Source organism: Gopherus evgoodei, chromosome 3 (genome assembly GCF_007399415.2).
Source record: "Gopherus evgoodei ecotype Sinaloan lineage chromosome 3, rGopEvg1_v1.p, whole genome shotgun sequence".
Taxonomy (NCBI): Eukaryota; Metazoa; Chordata; order Testudines; family Testudinidae; genus Gopherus; species Gopherus evgoodei.
The window spans coordinates 110,715,959-110,736,222 of NC_044324.1; the positions used below are offsets into that span (position 1 = coordinate 110,715,959).

The 20,264-nt window shown below is 41.9% G+C and overlaps 1 long non-coding RNA gene across 1 annotated transcript; it reads right to left on the reverse strand.

Moving 5' to 3' along the window:
- Nucleotides 1-460: 460 nt before the first annotated feature.
- LOC115647519 lies at nucleotides 461-10,269 on the reverse strand. Its single transcript, XR_003999342.1, has 3 exons — nucleotides 10,149-10,269; nucleotides 5,784-5,889; nucleotides 461-561 (listed from the first exon to the last, which is right to left on the reverse strand). It is a non-coding gene; the product is annotated as an uncharacterized LOC115647519 (long non-coding RNA).
- Nucleotides 10,270-20,264: the final 9,995 nt, after the last annotated feature.

A 20,264-nucleotide genomic window follows, 5' to 3' on the forward strand; every position in this document is an offset into this window, starting at 1 on the left:
GTAAAAATAAATAGTGAATTGTTGATTTGTATATTTTTCCTCCAATATTTACTGGGTTTTTGTAATTATTACTAGCCACATTTTCTGTTGATTTTATGTGCAAAAATGTACATTAAATGTTATGCTCAAGTGGATATGGTTAGACATCTAAATACCCATTTGTAAGTGTAGTTATGAACAAGTGGCCTTCATCTACTGAAAAGATGGCTGTAAAAATACACAACATGACATTGGTTGCAGCCAACCACCAGTCTTTTGGAAAGTTCAGTTTTTCTCTTTGTAACTGGCTGTTGAGTTCAGACATGAAAAACTGGTAGGACAATCTCAGGAGTGATTTGACACTGTGTTGAGTTGGGGCATCCCAGCAACAGCCTTGAATAAATCACATTTTTTAAAATGGATGATGGTGGGGGAATCCTAGCTTGGAAGCAATTGTGAGCGGCAATTACCTTATGTTAATCTGTGTGAATAATTACCAGTGATGCTTAGGAAATGGGTCACTTCAAAGTCCACATGAGTACCTGTTGTTCACTGAAGGACTCCCTGCTGTCACAAGAAGGCCTGAAATTGTATAAAGATATTTGGTTTGAGGTTTCATGCAGAGGAAGCCTAAGTCATAAGGACTGAGATCCCAGTTCTGACTGGGCCACCCTGAATATAAACATTGGACTATAACCTAAGAACTATTTCTGAAAGAACTCTTTGCAACTACAAAGCTCATCATCTCTGCTATGAATCTGGACCTCAAGAATTGAACTCTTTTAACGATCTTTTAACCAATTTTTTCTCTATTCTTTTTAAAATAAATTTAGTTTAGTTAATAAGAATTGGCTGCAAGTGTGTATTTGGGTAAGATCTGAAATATTCATTAACCTGGGAGGTAACGTGTCAGAGCCTTTGGGATTGGTAGAACTTTTTTATATGATGAAAATTTTCAGTAATCCTCGTCATTGCCCTCCACCCAGACACCCAAGTCAAAAATGATAACTACCAAACTGTGATGGATACAAAATAGTGACTTGCAGCTGAAAGACTCTTTATATGCCATTGCCCTGACCCATCCAGTGTCCATGACTCCTGACTTCTTAACCTGTGTCCGAAACCCACCTCTGATATTGATCTACCTTTGTATTCTTGTTTATGTCACTTAGCCTCCCTGTACTTGTTTCCCCTTCTGTAAAACAGGGTTGCAATGATTTAAGACTACACATTTTTTTGAAGACAAAATGTGCAATATGGGTATTATTACAGTAAAGACAAATGCCACAAAGTTGACTGCTGCTGAATGTAAACCAGACAATTCCCAGCTAATCAATTCATTGATATAGCTGCTTGATGACATTATTTATACAGCGTATGCTTTGTTCTGGGATGAAAACAAGGCGATTTCCCACCTCGATTCTTTCAGGCCCCATTTGTTCCAATTATTTTGATTTCATGCTTCTCTTTGCCAAAAGCTAAACACAGCTCTCATTGAAAGGAGTTGCATCACAGAGAACAACATGCTGTAAAATAACCTGCCCATCAAAGTTTAAAAACAAGTTGACCTTGCTTTATTCAAGGGAAGGCACAGAAATGCTATGTAAAGAATAAGCTGATACTCTTTGTAAACAAACTTGTTTAAAGCACACATAACTGAGCACATTCTGAATATTTATCTCTGCATATATTGATTCTTAAGGCTCTGGCTGAACCACAGGTACTGAACACCTTTGTACCTGGCCACTTCCTAAGAACTAAGAGGGATCTACTAGGAAGCACCTTGCTAAGATTTCTGGCTGGCAAATGTCTGGCTGATTCGGAGTTAGAGATGTGAAGAAGTTTGGCTCAAAAAAAGGTTGAGAGGTGGCAAGCTGGGTTTTGGTTTGGCCTATTCCTGATGTGTGGCCCATCTGTGAAGTGTGGATTTGGAAGTTCAGAGGTATTTGTATCTGGGGTTTTAGTTTGAACCCATCTCTAGTCAGACTCATCTCCAGTCTGCCATCAGAGTCCCAGCTGGGGCATCCTTCTCTCCCCTTTGCTTACCTTCCTGCTGTAACTCACTTCCCATGCTGCCAGTTCACAACTGCTCCCCTCAATTATTAGCAAACATAGCAGAGATAACATGTAGGGAAGTCAAAGACTATAATGGAACTGGCACAAAGGTCAAAGTGCTTCTGTGCAGCCCCACAGACCCCTGAGATTGCCACACTAGGAAGACTAGAATCTTCTACTACTCAGTGGAGGGGACTATGGGAAAACTAGAAAGTGGGAGAAGCTTCATTTGGGAGAAGGGAAGGAGTAGGAGTTAGGGATAAAGATGGTAATTGGTTTTACAACTCCGGCAGTTCAGATAAGGACGTTTGGATAGTATACATGTCCTGTGAGGGCCTGATTCTCTTCTTACTGAGAGAAGATTTACATAGTGTAACTGATTTCAGTGGAGTGACAACTGATTTACATCAGTGTGAGGGAAAATCGGTGCAGTGGGGCTTCAGAATTATGCTTAATATAAAAAGCAAAACAACCCCAAGCAAATAAACAATGCTTAAAATTATTTGTATTCTGGAATTAAATAATCTAGTATACAGATTTACATAGAATAAATTATTGGGTGAGGAAGTTGGTCATGTACCATTTCTTATACAGTTAAGGCTTTTCAGAAATGTTTAAAAGAAGAAAAGTATAGAAAATAAACTTATGCTTCACCAGAGGGGTGATAACTACTGGTAGTTACAGATAATTAGTACTGTAATTGTATGTCAACATTTGTGTCAAGAGAGAGATTAAAAGGTCTTTTCTCTCTTTGCGGTTGAAGCTTTAAATCGGAGTAAAAGTCACATTCACAGTGAAGAATTTCACTAAATGTCCTGTCTACAGTGTGGTACAATAAGATTGCAAAACTTCCTCCCAGTGTCAGCATCCATCCTTTAGTTCAGGTGTGACCACTTTTAGGAGCAAGTACAGTTCAATTGCCAATTGGCTTGTTTTACTGACACTGAAGGGGCCAATTGTGATGGTAGTTCTGCACTCAAGGCTCTGGACTTCATGCATTCCTGTTGGGCTTTCAGCAACAACCAGTCTAGGAGGAAGTTGAACTGGTGACCTACAGCTGTATTGTGTGTTCTGTGGTTTAGGAACACACCTCAACAGCTGGAGACATGGGTTCTAGTCCCACCTATACAACAAACTTCCTGTATGACCATAGTTATCATGTAAAAAACTTTCTGTGCCTTGGGTTACTCTGACTTTAAGGTCAGAAGGGACCATCATCTATAAAATAGAAGCTGATAATACTTCCCTTCCTTCTGGGTGTCCTCAGGATTAGTTGTTCTGATGTGCTCATATACAAGAATAATGAGGGCTATAGATAAATAAAATTAAACAGCTAATACCCTAAATCATCCAGTCATTCAAACATATAATGCACAAAGACTTCTTATCTGGTCACTCCAAACAGGATGTAGATCCTGTTAAAGTCATGTTTCCCTACCAGAATCATACAGTAGAAGCTTTGTATTCATTCCATCTTTGGGTGAAAAATCCCCCCCCTCTGTTTTTGCAATTCTGGCCCCTTCTTGTGACCTGTTACATTACCACAAGAACTTCAAAGTACAGCAGTTTCTGTATTTTTTCAGGAACCTTTTTTCCTTTTAGACTCACCCTCACAATTTTACTATGTGAAAAATAAGACATAGTGTAATAAAAGCATATTGGAGCGTTTGCTGGAAGGTGGAAATGTAAGAATGACATTGTATGCAAAGTGGTAGCCACTTTAGTCTGTATCAGCAAAAACAATGAAGAGTCCTTGTGGCACTTTAGAAACTTATTTATGCCCAAATAAATTTGTTAGTCTCTTAGGTGCCACAGGACTCTTCGCTGTTTTTATTGTATGCAAAGTGTATCAAATCAACAGATGTGAAGAGCAGTAAAAAAAAATAGCACTAAAGTCTTCTGCTCTGATAAATGTACACAGCTGATGCATTATGTATGGAGTACTGCTAGGGGGACCAGAATGGGCAAAACAAATACATTACGAACTCCCCGCTTAGTGATGTAGTGCATTGTGTGTTATTTAATGATAGAAAAATGTCTAACTCTAAGGATATGAATGGGATTCCAAGGCCAGACGGGACCACTGTGATCATTTCTAGCCTGTCCTCCTCTATAACACAGGCCACAGAACTGCCTCAAAATAATTCCTAGAGCAGATTTTTCAGAAAAACATCCAATCCTGATTTAAAAATTGCCAGTGATGGAGAAGCCACCACAATCCTTGGTTAATTTTTTCAATGGTTAATTACCCTCACTGTTAAAAAGTGATACCTTATTTTCAGTCTGAATTTGTCTAGCTTCAACTTTCAAGATGTTGATATTGTAATACTGGCCAGCCTTGAATTTCAGCAGGAACTGAGAAGTATTTTACCAGAAACTGATTGGTGCTGGGCATGACAGTCTGAGAGAGGGGAATGATGAGTAGACAACTCTGCATTTGATACCACTTGTGTTTGAATTTAGCGCATGCCTCCACTGTTCATAATGGGGTATTTTAGACCACACTTCATAAGTTGTGTTTAATTCACCTGAATCATCACTTCTTGAGCCTCCCTGTTCATCTCCAAAAATCAGCCCCCCTCAGATGGATCTATGGATTCAAGTTCTGGTGGGCCTGGACCCCTACCAGCTAGGACTCAGGGCTTGTCTACACAAACACTTAGCAGCAAGCTTGGGTGTGAACATACTCCACACTAGCCTGCCACAGACTAACTGTTTGTGTGGACCCTGCTGATGTGCTTTAACAGTTTGTTAATTTGCTTTGATTTAGTCTCATCTCAGAGACTAAAGTTTACCTCAGTTTGCCACAAACTAAATATTCATGTAGGTCTAAAATCAATGAGTTCTGTGGTTAATCTAACACTGCTTGAATGGCTCTTTAGGATCCCTCCAAATCCTGAGGTCTCCCAGGAGATTTCAACATAGCCATGCCGGACTGGTTGACAATTTTGGTTGGACATATTCCTGGAAGTTTAATTGCATAACATAATCTTTTTAATTCCTGGAGACTCCAGAACAATCCTGGAGGGTTGGCAACCCTACTACTAGCACTCAATGTATTTTTCTTTTCTAGCCTTCAGCTACTAGAAGCAAAGTGACAAAACATCTAGGTGGATCTGACTTTTCTTTGTGATGGGCTGGCTACTGTAAGTCAACTTGCAAAGATCTTTCTTCTGTTGTCTTTTTCAGGAGTTTTTAATAAAGATTTTTGCAGCCTCTAGACAGCACCAGTCCTTGGGTAAACAATAGGATTTTGTAGTAACCTTCTATTTCCATGTAATTAGCTGCATGGATTAACATAAGGCCATTATCTATCTTGCACCATTTTACAGACTTCAAAGAGAAATTAAGACAGTGATATCAGTACATTTAAATGTTAAGACCTTCTTTTGATCTCTGAATTCACAGAATATAGCATAGACACAAGCTGTTTAATTACGCTGTCAACCTCTAACAATATACACCGCTACTTTGATACAATGCCACCTGATACAACATGAATTCAGATATAATGCAGTAAAGCACCACTCTGGGGGGGCAGAGCTGCGCACTCTGGTGGATCAAAGCAAGTTCAATATAACACAGTTTCACCTATAACGTGGTAAGATTTTTTTTGGCTCCCAAGGACAGTGTTATGTCAAGGTAGATGTGTATATGTAAACACAAGACACAATAGTCTCTAAAGGTTGAATCAGGGTCAATTTAGCCTGCAAGTTGCTTAACCCTTTTTGGCCCCATGTCACACTTACCTTTTTATGTCATAATTAAAGCACTGGAGATCCTACCACCATACTGCAGTGTCAGAGTGGAGTGGTCCAGAAAAACAGAGAGGTTCTCACCTGAGCTTGTTCTTATCTGAAAAATAATGGGACTGCCTAATAAATCCATATGGCTTGAACAACAAACCAGCTGAAGTAAGTTAAGGTTTGATGATCACAAACCCTTGGAAAAAGAAGACATGTTTAGGATAAAAATGTATTTGCATTATCTTTTTGTCAAAACCTTAACTGTAGTAAAATATAATTGATCTGAATATCTTCATCTATGATTGCCTTGGTCTTCACAGACAAGGTCAGGTCCCAGATTGCTGCACTGGACAACACAGTATGGGGAGGAGATGAGCAGCCCTCAGTGGTGAAAGAACAGGTTAATGACTATTTAGAAAAGCTGGACATGCACAAGTCCATGGGTCCAGATCTAATGCATCTGAGGGTGCTGACAGAGTTGGCTGATGCGACTGCAGAGCCATTAGCCATTATCTATGAAAACTCGTGGTGATTGGGAGAGGTCCTGGATGATTGGAAAAAGGCAAATATAGTGCCCATATTTAAAAAAGGGAAGAAAGAGAACCAGGGAACTACAGACCGGTCAGCCTCACTTCAGACCTCAGCAAAATCATGGAGCAGGTCCTCAAGGAATCCATTTTGAAGCAGTTGGAGGAGAGGAAGGTGATCAGGAACAGTCAGTATGGATTCACCAAGGGAAAGTCATGCCTGACCAACCTGACTGCCTTCTATGAGGAGATAACTGGCTCTGTGGATATGGGTAAAGCAGTGGATGTGATATATCTTGATGTTAGCAAAGCTTTTGATATGGTCTCCCACAGTATTCTTGCCAGCAAGTTAAAAAATTATGGATTGGATGAATGGACTATAAGGTGGATAGAAAGATGGCTAGATTGTCGGGCTCAATGGGTAGTGATCAATGGCGGTATCAAGCGGAGTGCCCCAGGGGTCGGTCCTGGGGCCGGTTTTGTTCAACGTCTTTATAAATGATCTGGGTGATGGGATTAATTGCACCCTCAGCAAGTTCATAGATGATACTAAGCTGGGGGGAGAGGTAGATATACTGGAGGGTAGGGATAGGGTCCAGACTGACCTAGACAAATTGGAGGATTGGGCCAGAAGAAAGCTGATGAGGTTCAACAAGGACAAGAGCAGAGTCCTGCATTTAGGAAGGATGAATTCCATATACCACTACAGGCTGGGGACTGACTGGCTAAGCAGCAGTTTTTCAGAAAAAGACCTGGGGATTATAGTGGATGAGAAGCTGGATATGAGTCAGCAGTGTGCCCTTGTTGCCAATAAGGCCAGTGGCAAATTGGGCTGTATTAGTGGGAGCATTGTCAGCAGATCGAATGAAGTGATTATCATAGAATCATAGACTATTAGGGTTAGAAGGGACCTCAGGAGGTCATCTAGTCCAACCCCCTGCTCCAAGCAGGACCATCCCCAGATTTTTACCCCAGTTCCCTTAATGGCCCCCTCAGGGATTGAACTCACAACCCTGGGTTTAGTAGGCCAATGCTCAAACCCCTGAGCTATTCCTCCCCCCCCTCTATTAGTCACTGGTGAGGCCACATCAGGAGTACTGCATCCAGTTTTGGTCCCCCCACTACAGAAGGGATGTGGACAAATTGGAAACAGTCCAATGGAGGGCAATGACAATGATTTTGGGCTGGGGCACATGACTTACGAGGTGAGGCTGAGGGAACTGGGGTTATTTCGTCTGCAGAAGAGAAGAGTGAGGGGGGATTTGATAGCAGCCTTCGACTACATGAAGGAGGTTCCAAAGAGGATGGAGCTCAGCTGTTCTTAGTGGTGGCAGATGACAGAACAAGAAGCAATGGTCTCCAGTTGCAGTGGGGGAGGTCTAGGTTGGATATTAGGAAACGCTATTTCACTAGGAGGGCGGTGAAGCACTGGAATGGGTTACCTAGGGAGGTGGTAGAATCTCCATCCATAGAGGTTTTTTACGGCCCAGCTTGACAAAGCTCTGACTGGGATTATTTAGTTGAGATTGGTCCTGATTTGAGCAGGGGATTGTACTGGATGACCTCCTGAGGTCTCTTCCAACCCTAATATTCTATGATTCTATAAGCCTCTTCCCTTTACTCTACCAACACTACATTTTTTGTTCCATTGCTTTGTTAAAACCAAAGCAAAAGTTTGGTGTAGCACTGTCTTATCAAAAGTTGTCATACTCAAAACACTGGGAAAGATGAAGCTTTCAAAAGCCCATTTGTCAGATCCAGCCAAGAGCCATCATCTTTGGAATACAATCCCTGACCCCACACAAACAATGAATCACCATCGTCTGGTAAGAGTTTATATGAGATTAGGTGACTGGTGTTGCACTTGTAATACACACAAGATGAGTCACGTATTCTGAAACAGAGAAAACAAGTAGATTTATTTACTGTAAATGCTCTGACCTACATCGGACCAATGATTTTGAATGAGACAAAATCCAGCTCACTTGGAAGTTATTATTTAATAACGGTGCCTTGTAGCAGCATTATAATTATGGTTGGGTGTGTATTTTCATTACATGTCCCAGTTTTTATAACTTCCTGGTGAGAGAAAAAAAGATATTCTCAGTTGACATACATTTCTCAATTTTCTTAGCCAAAACATTAAAGACAAAGTCTAGCTTGGTCATTTTATAGTCATCTCAGCATAAATGTGAGCAACACTCTAACACTGCAGCTTCATTGTACATCATCTCAGAGGCAAACTTTCAGAGGCACCAGGCTACTGTTTCTATTAAATTTCAGGACAGGCTGGGGCTTTAGAACAGCTACTGCTGCAGAGAGCTTACTGACAAACAGTTTTGGAATAGTTAGGGACTAGCTATTTTCCTTTGGCTAATTCAAGACCTACATAATGCCCTAGGGGCATGGGTGCATTAGGGGACCCACAGGTCTAACAGGTTTCACACTAGATCCAGGGAGAAGCAGGGAAGTGTCCTGGCCCCCATGCTGTTCTGTTGCCTAATAGATTGGCTCCTGTGATGGGATACCCAGAGTCGAGCCTGAACTCAGGGTACCGCTGAGCCCTCTGTCCCTCTAACCTGAGCTCCCTTTCACCATGTGGTGCTGTAACAAGCTGAAAACCTCTGGCAGGTACTACATTCACACAGACCTCCATAGGCAGGGACACACTCAACTGAGTTACATAAATGCTTCTTCCAGCCACTCATGAACTAAAATAGAGAGGCTCCAGCCAATTCCCCCTGGTTCTCCAGCCTTACACCCCAGAGCTGTACTGTCTTGCCCTGGTCAGAAGCCTGACCAGTGTACATTTACTACTCACTCCACCCCTCCCTCAATGGAGAGAGAACATGCACAACCTTTTTTTTTTACCTGAGCTGAGTTTTCCCAAGCACTTTAACCATAACATCCTGTTTTAAATAAAGTACAAAACAGATTTATTGACTATAGAAAGATAGATTTTAAGTGACTGTAAGTGGTGGGCATAAAAAACTCAGACAGTTATCAAAGAAAATAAAAGAAACACACAATCTTGTTAAGATAAGTTCCTGTCTGCATCCTAAAACTTGCCCATACCGGTATTGCCCTGGCCTCTTCTTTTGTCATTCAGTGTTAAACGCATTCTAAACTATATGCATTTCCTCACCTTTTGGGGGCAAGGCCAGACTTTTAAGCACCTGCTCCCCTACTTGGTGTAAACTTTGGTTGTACCAATCAGAAACGAACACACAGTTTTTGGGCCCTGTCCCCTGTGACACTTCTATGATGTCATAGTGGGTATTTTAGGCTGATCTGCCATGTGCAGGCAGAAGAGGAGAAAGAAAAACGAATCCTGTGTACCTTGTGCACACCCGTAACCGAGCCTGATCACCTCGAAGCCTCTCTCAGCTCATGTGTTTTAAGTAGAGTTTCTACGTTTGCCGGTCGTTATGAGTTGGTTTGTATTCGTAAGTATTGGTTATTACTAAATGCTGCATCTGTGTTTATAAATATTGTTTACTGCATCTTTGTTTATAAATATTGTTTGATAGTAAATACTTTAGCCATTGTATGTTTTAAGTTCCATTAACCCTATTAGCTAATCATACGCTGCTCCCCTACCACTTGTAACTATCCCCAATAAAACTTTAAATTAATTAATTTTAGTTGTGTGCGTGCCTGCAGTTTGCATCATGACCCATACCCTCCTTGCATCCCCCACCTATACAGTCTATTGCCACGTGCAGCCTGGTAAATAACAGGTCTGCATTTTTCTTTTGTCCCTAAAAGTACGTGGCAATCTACAAATCTAAATCTTAAACCTTATTACATTAGGCAGTATTTAGATCAGCAATTTTCTCACCTCAATGCATGTTACAATTCTTGATACACAGGCTTCCCCTTAAGCCTGGACCAATCTTCTCAAATGAGCGTCGTCTTCTCAGCATTCTAGTTGCTTCCAGGGGGGGAGGAGAAAGGCTAAGACATGCTGCAACTGTTTCTTATTTTATACCCACAATCCACGTGCCTGGGAGACACTTGTCCAGACATGTCCTGGGGAGTTTTGCTGAGTCACAGTGATTGAGTAAACCCCCACTGTGCAGACTTGGGCAACTGTCATTGAATTGGAAATCCCTTGATTACAACTCTCCTGCTGATTAATAGTAATGGAGCATCCTCCTGGGTGGGGGTCATTTGTATGTCACTAGCAAACTTACAGCATGTTTCAGTAACAACCATACAGCAAAATCTCATAACTATGCACACTAATGCTATACATATTTAGATAGAACAAGAGATTTAAGCAGATCATGACCTTTCATGTGATATATTATGTGGCATGCTTTCTATGAAATATCACAATTACCAGACCTTGGTAAATGTGGGGGTTACAGGGTGCTATTTTGAGGTACAATGTGTCACAGTCCCTGCACATCAAACTCTGAAGATTGGACTTGAGGTCAGGATAGGGTTACTGCCCAGTTATGGACTGGTGGTGGTAATGTGGTCGCCTGCAATTAACTTGGCCATGCCAGATCAGTAATGATACTGTGGTGCTCTTAGACACTTGGAATAAAACTGTATAGTGTGATCATGGACATTGGATGTGATGGACCTTCACTGTCCAAGCGTATTGTTGTTGTAGTTACTCAAAAATGGATGAGCTTATTGGACTGGAATTTATTATTAGTTATTTATATTGAGGTAGTGCCCAGAGGCCCCAAATCAAGGCCCCAGCGTGTTAGGCACTGTATGTACAGTGTATGTACATACAATAGAAAAGACAATCCCTGCTCCAAAGATCTTACAATCTTAGTAGATGATAGAGACACAACAGGTAGATACCCTCTTTATTTGTCGTAATTGGCAGGACAAGGTCAAAATAAATCATATCTAAGATTGTGTTTAGCATAATTGAAAGCAGTCACCTCGGAATGATAGCTTGTTTAATTTGAGAGTTTGAGGGAAAAGGGCAAAACTTGGTGTAAATTTTCAATCTCACCATCGAACTTCCCCAGCTCCAAACCCAGAATGTATTACCTATCTTCCATTTCAGTCTCTAGGCCCTCTCTCCAAGGCATGCGAATATTTTCTTTCTTCGCTGGGTGTCACAATAGTCAGTTTCTCGTTTGGAATTAATAGCTTGGCAAACACTCTGTTGTGCTGAACTCGTATTTTTTTTCTGAATTAAAATAATAGAAATAGAAACCATACTTTGGGGGGGCAGCAAGATAGAAGAAAACATTTCCAGTCAGTGGGGCGGAGATGATCATCCTCCAGTAGAGTTTCTGGTTGACAAACTCAGATCAATCTTTGTTAATGAACAACTGTTCTGCTAACAAGTGACATGAGACTACAATTTGCAAAGAGTGGAGAAATCTGTAGTAAGAGTGCGAGCTTTCGCATGTGACAGGAGGAATAGTTTTGCAGTCAGTGCCCTTTTACCCATTTGAATGCAAGAAAATGAGATAAAAGAAGAACTCTATTTGGCTAAATATCTGTAGATTAAAACCTACTTTAACTGACTAGTTAAGTACTATGGCTCCAATTGTGCAGAGTTGCACACACATGCTTAACTTTACATATCAACATGCAGTCCCTCGCTGAAGTCAGAGACTACTTATAATGTATATAGTTAAGCACATTGCTGCCGCAGTCAGTCCTATCTTTATGAGACTACAGTAATTAGATTACACATACATACTTTCAATTCACATATTGTGTAATTTTAAAAACCCAGATCTCATACTTCCTAGCAGAATGTTTCATGTATCTGCAGTCACTATTCAGCAAGTTCAGGAAGGGCATCTACCAGTTTTCAAAAGCTTAGTCTTCAGTGCTTAATTTGCCTTTATTTGCACTGAACACCAATTTTGCTACCTCCAAAGACACAATGGGATATTATTCTTACGGTCGGATGTGTGTCTGGATGGCTTCCTTGATTCAGCATCAGAATTCACCTGAGGGGCCAGAGTTCATATCCCTGCTAGGATGTAATTTGAAAACTTTCTCCCATTCTTTGTCTGTCTTGTTCATTTAGACTGCAAGCTCTTAGGAGCAGGAGCTGTCTCTTGCTCTTTACATGTACAGTGCCCACCACTATGCATCTCTGATCTTATCTGGGGCCTCTACAGCAGTGGTATTTGGCATGCGGCCCAAGCATATTTCAAACAAGTCAAGAAGTTACAATAAATGCTTTGAGGCAGACTCTCTCCTCTCTTCCTTTCTCTTTGGGCTGCTCAGGTGGCAAAGGGAGGTAAAAAGGTAAAACCACCTGCTTGGCTTGACATGGAAATACCATGGGGCAGACAGAGAAACAGGCTGGGGCAACAGCACTCCAGCTAACCCCAGCTGGTGTTTGGTCTCTTGGGAAACATTGAGCTGTATGCAAGGTAGAGGTGCCCCCAGGTTGCTCTGTTATGTGCACTTTGTACCCTATCTGGTACAAAAGCCTGACCCGCTAATAACAGCACTGCTATTAGCGGGTCAGGCTTTTATACCAGATGGGGATTGATTGCAGAGCTTCCTTCTTAGAAAGAGGCACACCAGATGTGTTCGTTATAAGATCTTTTCATGTTCTGTCAGGTATGGCTGAAGTTAGTTTAAATATCATATGTTATGCACACTGCTGCCTGGTGTCTGAAGAGTATAATACAGCACTTCTTTACAGCTCTAATCTGGGTCAGGGCTGTGGCAGAGAATTAGAGAATAGTAATTAATCGTTGGGTCTCAGTTTCTCCTTTTCACACTTTCCTAGATTGTCCTGGGCAGTTGAGAGGTGGGAGCGGATTCATTACCCTAGGCTCAGGCAGAGCCAGTCAGACTCTAAGTGTGCTCTCCCTGGGGCTCTTATCCCTTGGCTAGAAAGTGAGCAAAGGAACAAACAGTGAACTATGCCACCCAGACAATTTTGGGGTGCAATTCAGCCTTCAATGCAGAGCTATACCTTTAAGGCACAATGAAGCCCTGAGAATCTGCACTGACATTCTCTAGCTTTGGGTGCTTTGGGTTAAATATGAAGGGCATCAGAGAAATTATATTCTACAGAAAAACAATTTTCACTTTCATGGACCCAATCTGCTCTGTACTTGCGTTGTCTTCAGCTATCTTCTGCAGTGAAGCATAAAAGAGAAATTCTACTTGTAACCAGCTGCTGGATCCTATCTATTTTGATCAGCAGTGTGCAGACTCACTGCAGAAACACATTGGAGAGCGAGGGTGCCTCGGCAGATGGTTTAACACCAAAAACTTGGACTCTTAACTTCATAGTTATTACAGACTACTCTGTATGTTGCCTGCCAGCCTTAACCAACTAAAGAGCTGCGAGAGACAGACAAATCTAATCATAGAAATCCTCAATCTGGAAATGGCCCAGAAAAACTGATAGGAAGAATAATCACAGGTGTTTCCTATGCCCAACTTTACCAAATGTTAGAAGGCGCAGGCACTAAAGACTAAGCACCCTTACCTCTTGGTGGGGAGTTGATCCGCTATCCCAGCATAGTTGCTTCTGTATTATTAAATTAATTTAAGATGGGGTAGCAGGAGCTACTGTTACTATTTGATACACTGCTGAAGAGAAACTGGCTGGCTGTATTCGTCAGCTGTATCTCATTCAGTAGCGGAAGCAGATGTCATTAACATACTGTGGCCAGTCAGGAGCTATTATTGTTGTCATACTCCTCTAATTCTTCTCTCCTGTACATTCTGCGTGTGGAACTCCTGTTGATACCAACATGAATTCTACTGATAGAAAAAAAGCATGACATAAAAGAGAGTATCTACATCATGGACCAAAGAGGGGAGTTTTACCTGAAGTAAATATTCCTTGCTATGACTCCTCCATCAATAAGGAAACTGGTCTGAAACATCATAAACAAGGCACCAAGAGAGGCAGCAACGGGTTTGGCATTGCTGACAAAGCTATGAAGAACCCAAGTAATGTGGACAGTAATATAAATTGTAAACTGTAAATTACTTGCAGTAGGATATAAATTTATCATGTCTAAATCTTTGAGAGATAGACTTACCTGTTAGTGGGATAAAGACCTTGGACATATACAGTCTACTTGGGGGCAGGGAAGGGGGGTTAACTATTAACTTTCATTTTATTTTTAAATAGGGCTGTGTGAAATATTGAACAAATGTAAACTGCACTTAAAATTAGCCTTGGTTCAAGTTTAAAGGGTGTCCACTATGGCTGGTTAAAAAGTTTGGTTTGTTCTCCCCATCACTGACATTTCTATCAAAGCTTGAAACTAACCTTTTCCCTCTGTCCGAAAATCTGTAACCATTTTGAAACTTCTCTTTGTGACCTTTTGGGGTTCACCCATGCCAGTAAGGAGTTAAGTCACCATCTGCCTTGTAACCCTGAGCGTCTTGCTACTGTGAAGCTTTGGTCCAGACCATTGACCCCAACTGCTTACCAGCAGCCCACAAGCCTCACTCTGGCTTTGCCCAACCTGATTATTCCTTGTAGGCTGATCTTAGTACCCTTTCAGCCCTGAATTCACCCCCAAACATTCCTACTGCAGGGATTAGTCCCTTTGACTGGACCCTCACAGAGAAAATGTTAGGCTCACTGCCTTTACAGAGAAAGTAAAACACTCTAACATGTCAGCTTTCTAGAAGCGCACACTTTACTGAACTTACACAGCACTGATGATTTACAGTGAAAGCAAAACAAAGTTATTAGCAAAAGAGTAGGGATTAAGTGATGCCATTAGAACGGCCATACTGGGTCAGACCAAAGGTACATCTACCCCAGTATTCTGTCTTCTGACAGTGGCCAATGCTAGGTGCTTCAGAGGGAATGAATAGAACAGGTAATCATCAAGTGATCCATCCCCTGTTGCCCATTTCCAGCTTCTGGCAAACAGATGCTAGAGACACAATCCCTGCCCATCCTGGCTAATAGCCATTGATGGACCTATCCTCCATGAACTTATCTAGTTCTTTTTTAAATCCTATCATAGTCTTGGCCTTCACAAGTCTGACAAAGAGTTCCACAGGTTGACACTGCATTCTGTGAAGAAATGCTTTCTTATTTTTTTAACCAGCTGCCTATCAATTTTATTTGATGATCCCTAGTTCTTGTGTTATGAGAAGTGTAAATAATACTTCCTTATCTACTTTCTCCACATCAGTCATGATTTTATAGACCAAGTGAAAGGGATGAAGGTAGCAATGGTTACAAGTAAGTAAAAGTGAAAACATGTGTCTAAAAATCTAAAACTTAATCTGTCAAGATACAGCCTTTGTTCAAGATGGTTTCTCTCATCCATAGTCTCCTTTTGAGCTTGGCCAGGACACATCACAAAGATCAAATCACTTGGTTCCTGTGTCTCCTAAAGAGAAAGAGAAAGATGGAGTCTCCCTCTGTTCCTTATATCCTCAAAGAGAGGTCAGGAAGGCCTTCTAGGGACTCAGTATCCTATGTCTCTCTGGGGTGCAGGAGCTATGTTAATTTTCTGTCTTTTGAGTTCAGGATCAGGATAACCCCTGCCGATTTAGTTCAATGGTTTTGTTTACTGTTTATATGTAAACTGAGGTAAACCCACACTGCGTTGGTAGGACAGACTGTTTATCATCTTTACTTACTCTAGGCTATCTGGTCTTAATCATGTTATAGTAATATCATACAGACGGAATTCATAACTTCACATATAATATTAACACATGCATTTTATGATATAAATAACCAGCATTTTATTTGCTTTCATATGAGACCCACAAGGCATATTTTGTACAAATATTATTGCAGTAGTATGTAGAGTATGACTACAGGGGTGCCTAGGTTCCCACTCTTCCATAATACACATAGAACCACAATTTCATTGGTCCTGTGTGTATATTCTGGTGGTTTCAACCTGACACACTTAGGTCCAGAATTCCAAAGTTATTTAGGCACCTAATTCCCATTGATTTCAGTAGGAGGAAAGTGCCTAAATACCTTGGGAAATCTGGGCCTTTGTTCTTTGATTTTTCAGAGCTGCTGAGCACCCACAGTTCTCATCAGCTGATCCCTTGAAAGTCAGGTATGAGCTGTCTCAAGTTGGACACCCCAGAGTTCAAAGATTCAAAGACTTTTAGGCCAGAAGGGATCAGCCAGGTTGTCTTTGCCAGAAAAGGTTAATGAATGCCTAGCTAGAGGGGAAAATGAAACTGGAGGGTTGCTGTATATATGCTTTCCATAACTGGGAAAAATTGCGCTTAATCTACACTGTGTGAAATGCAATAGAAACTTCAGTGAGGGGTGATCTGTAAGTTACAATAACTATAGCAAGTCATTTACAAAGTGCTATACTGTACAAACATTAGCTACTGTAATTACTTCCCTGGCCTGGCTTACTCATAGTTTTTGTATTTTTTAAATTGAAATAGTTATACCAGTACAAACCTCAATATGGATACAGTTATGCTGATACTAGTATAGTTCAAGTAGATAAGGGCTTAGTTTCACAAGAGTAAAATACCTGCTGGTTGTATCAGATGGAAGGGTTGGCCAAATAATGGAGTTACTCCAGGGATTAATTTGGCCTCTAGTGTTGGGCCTTACAGAAGCCTACACACCCTTTTAGTACCTTGTGTAAATTATGTCTGTTGCATGAGACATTCCCCCACAAAATGAAGACAGCCAGAGAAAAGGGAATAGGTCCTCCCAACGGAGTTCCTGCTGCTCCTCATTCCGAAGAAGATTCCCTGTCATCTCCTGACACTGTTGAAGGCAATAGGTGAGAAGTGAAGATGTGAGGGGCGGACATGTAGGAGAATACAAATGCTGATGAGAAGAGATGATAATCTTAGAGCCCAGGAGCAGGAACAAGACCTTTGGAGCAGTGGGTGCCACCTTAATGTCCTATTTCTCATTGCAGCACAGAGCCTGCATCCATGGCTTGTGGAAAGGGGATAATGTTGCAAATGGTGGCAGAACTGGTACTGAAATAAACAGTATTAAGTTAATCAGACTAACAGACGTATTGGAGCATGAGCTTTCGTGGGTGAATACCCAGTTCGTCGGAAGCCGTTGCATCCAATGAAGTGGGTATTCACCCACAAAAGCTCATGCTCCAATACGTCTGTTAGTCTATAAGGTGCCACAGGACTCTTTGCTGCTTTTACAGATCCAGACTAACACAGCTACCCCTCTGATAAGTTAATCAGAAAGGATCCTATCAACAGGATCTGGGAAGAATGATAAAGGAGTTTGAGGCACAACTTGTGTTCATGTCCATCCTCCTTGTTGAAGGAAAAGGCCCAGCTGGGAACCGTTGAATTGTGGAGCTGAATGTGTGGTTACACAGATGGTGTCGGACAGAGGGCTTTGGATTCTTGAACCATGGGATGTTGTTCCAGGAAGGATTGCTAGGAAGAAAAGGGATTCACCTAACAAAGAGAGGGAAGAGCATCTTTGCAGGCAGGCTTGCTAACCTAGTGAGGTGGGCTTTAAATCAGGTTCGCTGGTGACCTAAGCCCAGAGGTAAGTAGAGAAGTGGGATACCAGGAAGAAACACAAGGAGGAGGGTACAAGACAGGAAGCTTCCTGATTCTTACTGAGAAAGTAGGGCAATCAGCTAGTTATCTAAGGTGCATGTACACGAACACAAGAAGCCTGGGAAACAAGCAGGAAGAAGTGGAAGTCCTAGCACAATCAAGGAACTATGATATTATTGCAATAACAAAAACTTGGTGGGGCAGTTCACATGATTGGAGCACTGTCATGGATATGTATAAACTGTTTAGGAAGGGTAGGTATGGGAGGAAAGATGGAGGAGTTGCATTGTATGTAAGAGAGTGGTATGATTGCTCAGAGCTCCAGTATGAAACTGGAGAAAAGCCTGTTGAGAGTCTTTGGGTTAAGTTTAGAGGAGAGAGCAACAAGGGTGATGTCATGGTGGGAATGTGCTATAGTCCACCGGATCACAAGGATGAGATAGACAAGGTTTTCTTCGGACATCTACTGAAGTTTCCAGATCACAGGATCTGGTTCTCATGGGGGACTTCAATCACCCTGACATCTGCTGGGAGAGCAATACAGCAATGCGCAGACAATCCAGGAAGTTTCTGGAGAGTGTTGAGGACAACTTCCTGGTACAAGTGCTGGAGGAACCAACCAGGGGTTGTGCTCCTCTTGACCTGCTACTTACAAACAGTGAAGAATTGGTAGGGGAAGTAGAAGTGGGTGACAAACTAGGCAGCAGTGACCATGAGGTGGTTGAGTTCAGGATCCTGACAAAAGGAAGAAAGGAGAGTAGCAAAATATGGACCCTGGACTTCAGAAAAGCAGACTTAGACTCCCTTAGGGAACTGATGGGCAGGATCCCCTGGGAGGCTAATATGAGGGGGAAAGGAGTCCAGGAGAGCTGTCTGTATTTTAAAGAAGCCTTATTGAGGGTGCTGGAACAAACCATCCCGATGTGCAGAAAGAATAGCAAATATGGCAGGCAACCAGCTTCGTGTAACAGTGAAATCTTCAGTAAGCTTAAACTCAAAAAGGAAATTTAAAAGAAGTGGAAATTTGGACAGATGACTAGGGAGGAATATAAAAATATTGCTAGAGCATGCAGGGGTGTAATCAGGAAGGCCAAGGAACAACTGGAGTTGCAGCTAGCAGGGGATGTGAAGGGTAACAAAAGTTTCTACAGGTATGTTAGCAACAAGACAACAGTCAGGAAAAGTGTGGGACCTTTACTGAATGGGGGAGGCAACATAGTGACAGAAGATGTGGAAAAAGCTGAAGTACTCAATGCTTTTTTTCCCCCTCAGTCTTCACAGACGAGGTCTGTTCCCAAACTGCTGCACTGGGTATCACAGTATGGGGAGGAGGTGAGCAGCTCTTAGTGGTGAAATATCTGATTAAGGACTATTTAGAAAAGCTGGATATGCTATGGGTCCAGATCTAATGCATCCAAGGTTCCTGAGGGAGTTGGCTGATGTGATTGCAGAGCCATTGGCCAATATCTTTGAAAATTCATGGTGATCAGGGGAGGTCCCAGATGATTGGAAAAAGGAAAATATAGTGCCCATATTTTAAAAAGAGAAGAAAAGGAACCTGGGGAACTACAGACTACTTAGCCTCACTTCAGTCCCCAGCAAAATCATGGAGCAGGTCCTCAAGGAATCCATTTTGAAGTACTTGGAGGAGAGGAAGGTGATCAGGAACAGTCAACATGGATTCACCAAGGGCAAGTCATGCCTGACCAACCTGATTGCCTTCTATGAAGAGATAACTTGCTCTGTGGATATAGATAAAGTGGTCAATGTGATATATCTTGACTTTAGCAAAGCTTTTGATATGGTCTCCCACAGTATTCTTGTCAGCAAGTTAAAGAAGTATGGATTGGATGAATGGATTATAAAGTGGATAGAAAGCTGGCTAGATTGTCAGGCTCAACACGTAGTGATCTACAGCTTGATGTCTAGCTGGCAGCCGGTATCAAGCGGTGTGCCCCAGGGGTTGTCCTGGGGCTGGTTTTATTCAACTTCTTTATTAATGATCTGGATGATGGGATTAATTGCACTCTCAGCAAATTCTCAGATGACACTAAGATGTGGGGAGAGGTGGATAGACTGGAGGGTAAGGATAAGGTCCAGAGTGACCTAGACAAATTGGAGGATTGGGCCAAAAGAGAGCTGATGAGGTTCAACAAGGACAAGTGCAGAGTCCTGTATTTAGGAAGGATGAATCCCATGAACCGCTACAGGCTGGGGACTGACTGACTAAGCAGCAGTTCTGCAGAAAAGGACCTGGGATTACAGTGGATGAGAAGCTGGATATGAGCCAGCAGTATGCCCTTGTTGCCTAGAAGACCAATGGCATATTGGGCTGTATTAGTGGGAGCATTGTCAGCAGATCGAGGGAAGTGATTATTCCCCTCTATTCGTCACTGGTGAGGCCACACCTGGAGTATTGCATCCAGTTTTGGTCCCCCTGCTACAGAAGGGATGTGGACAAATTGGAGAGAGTCCAACAGAGGGC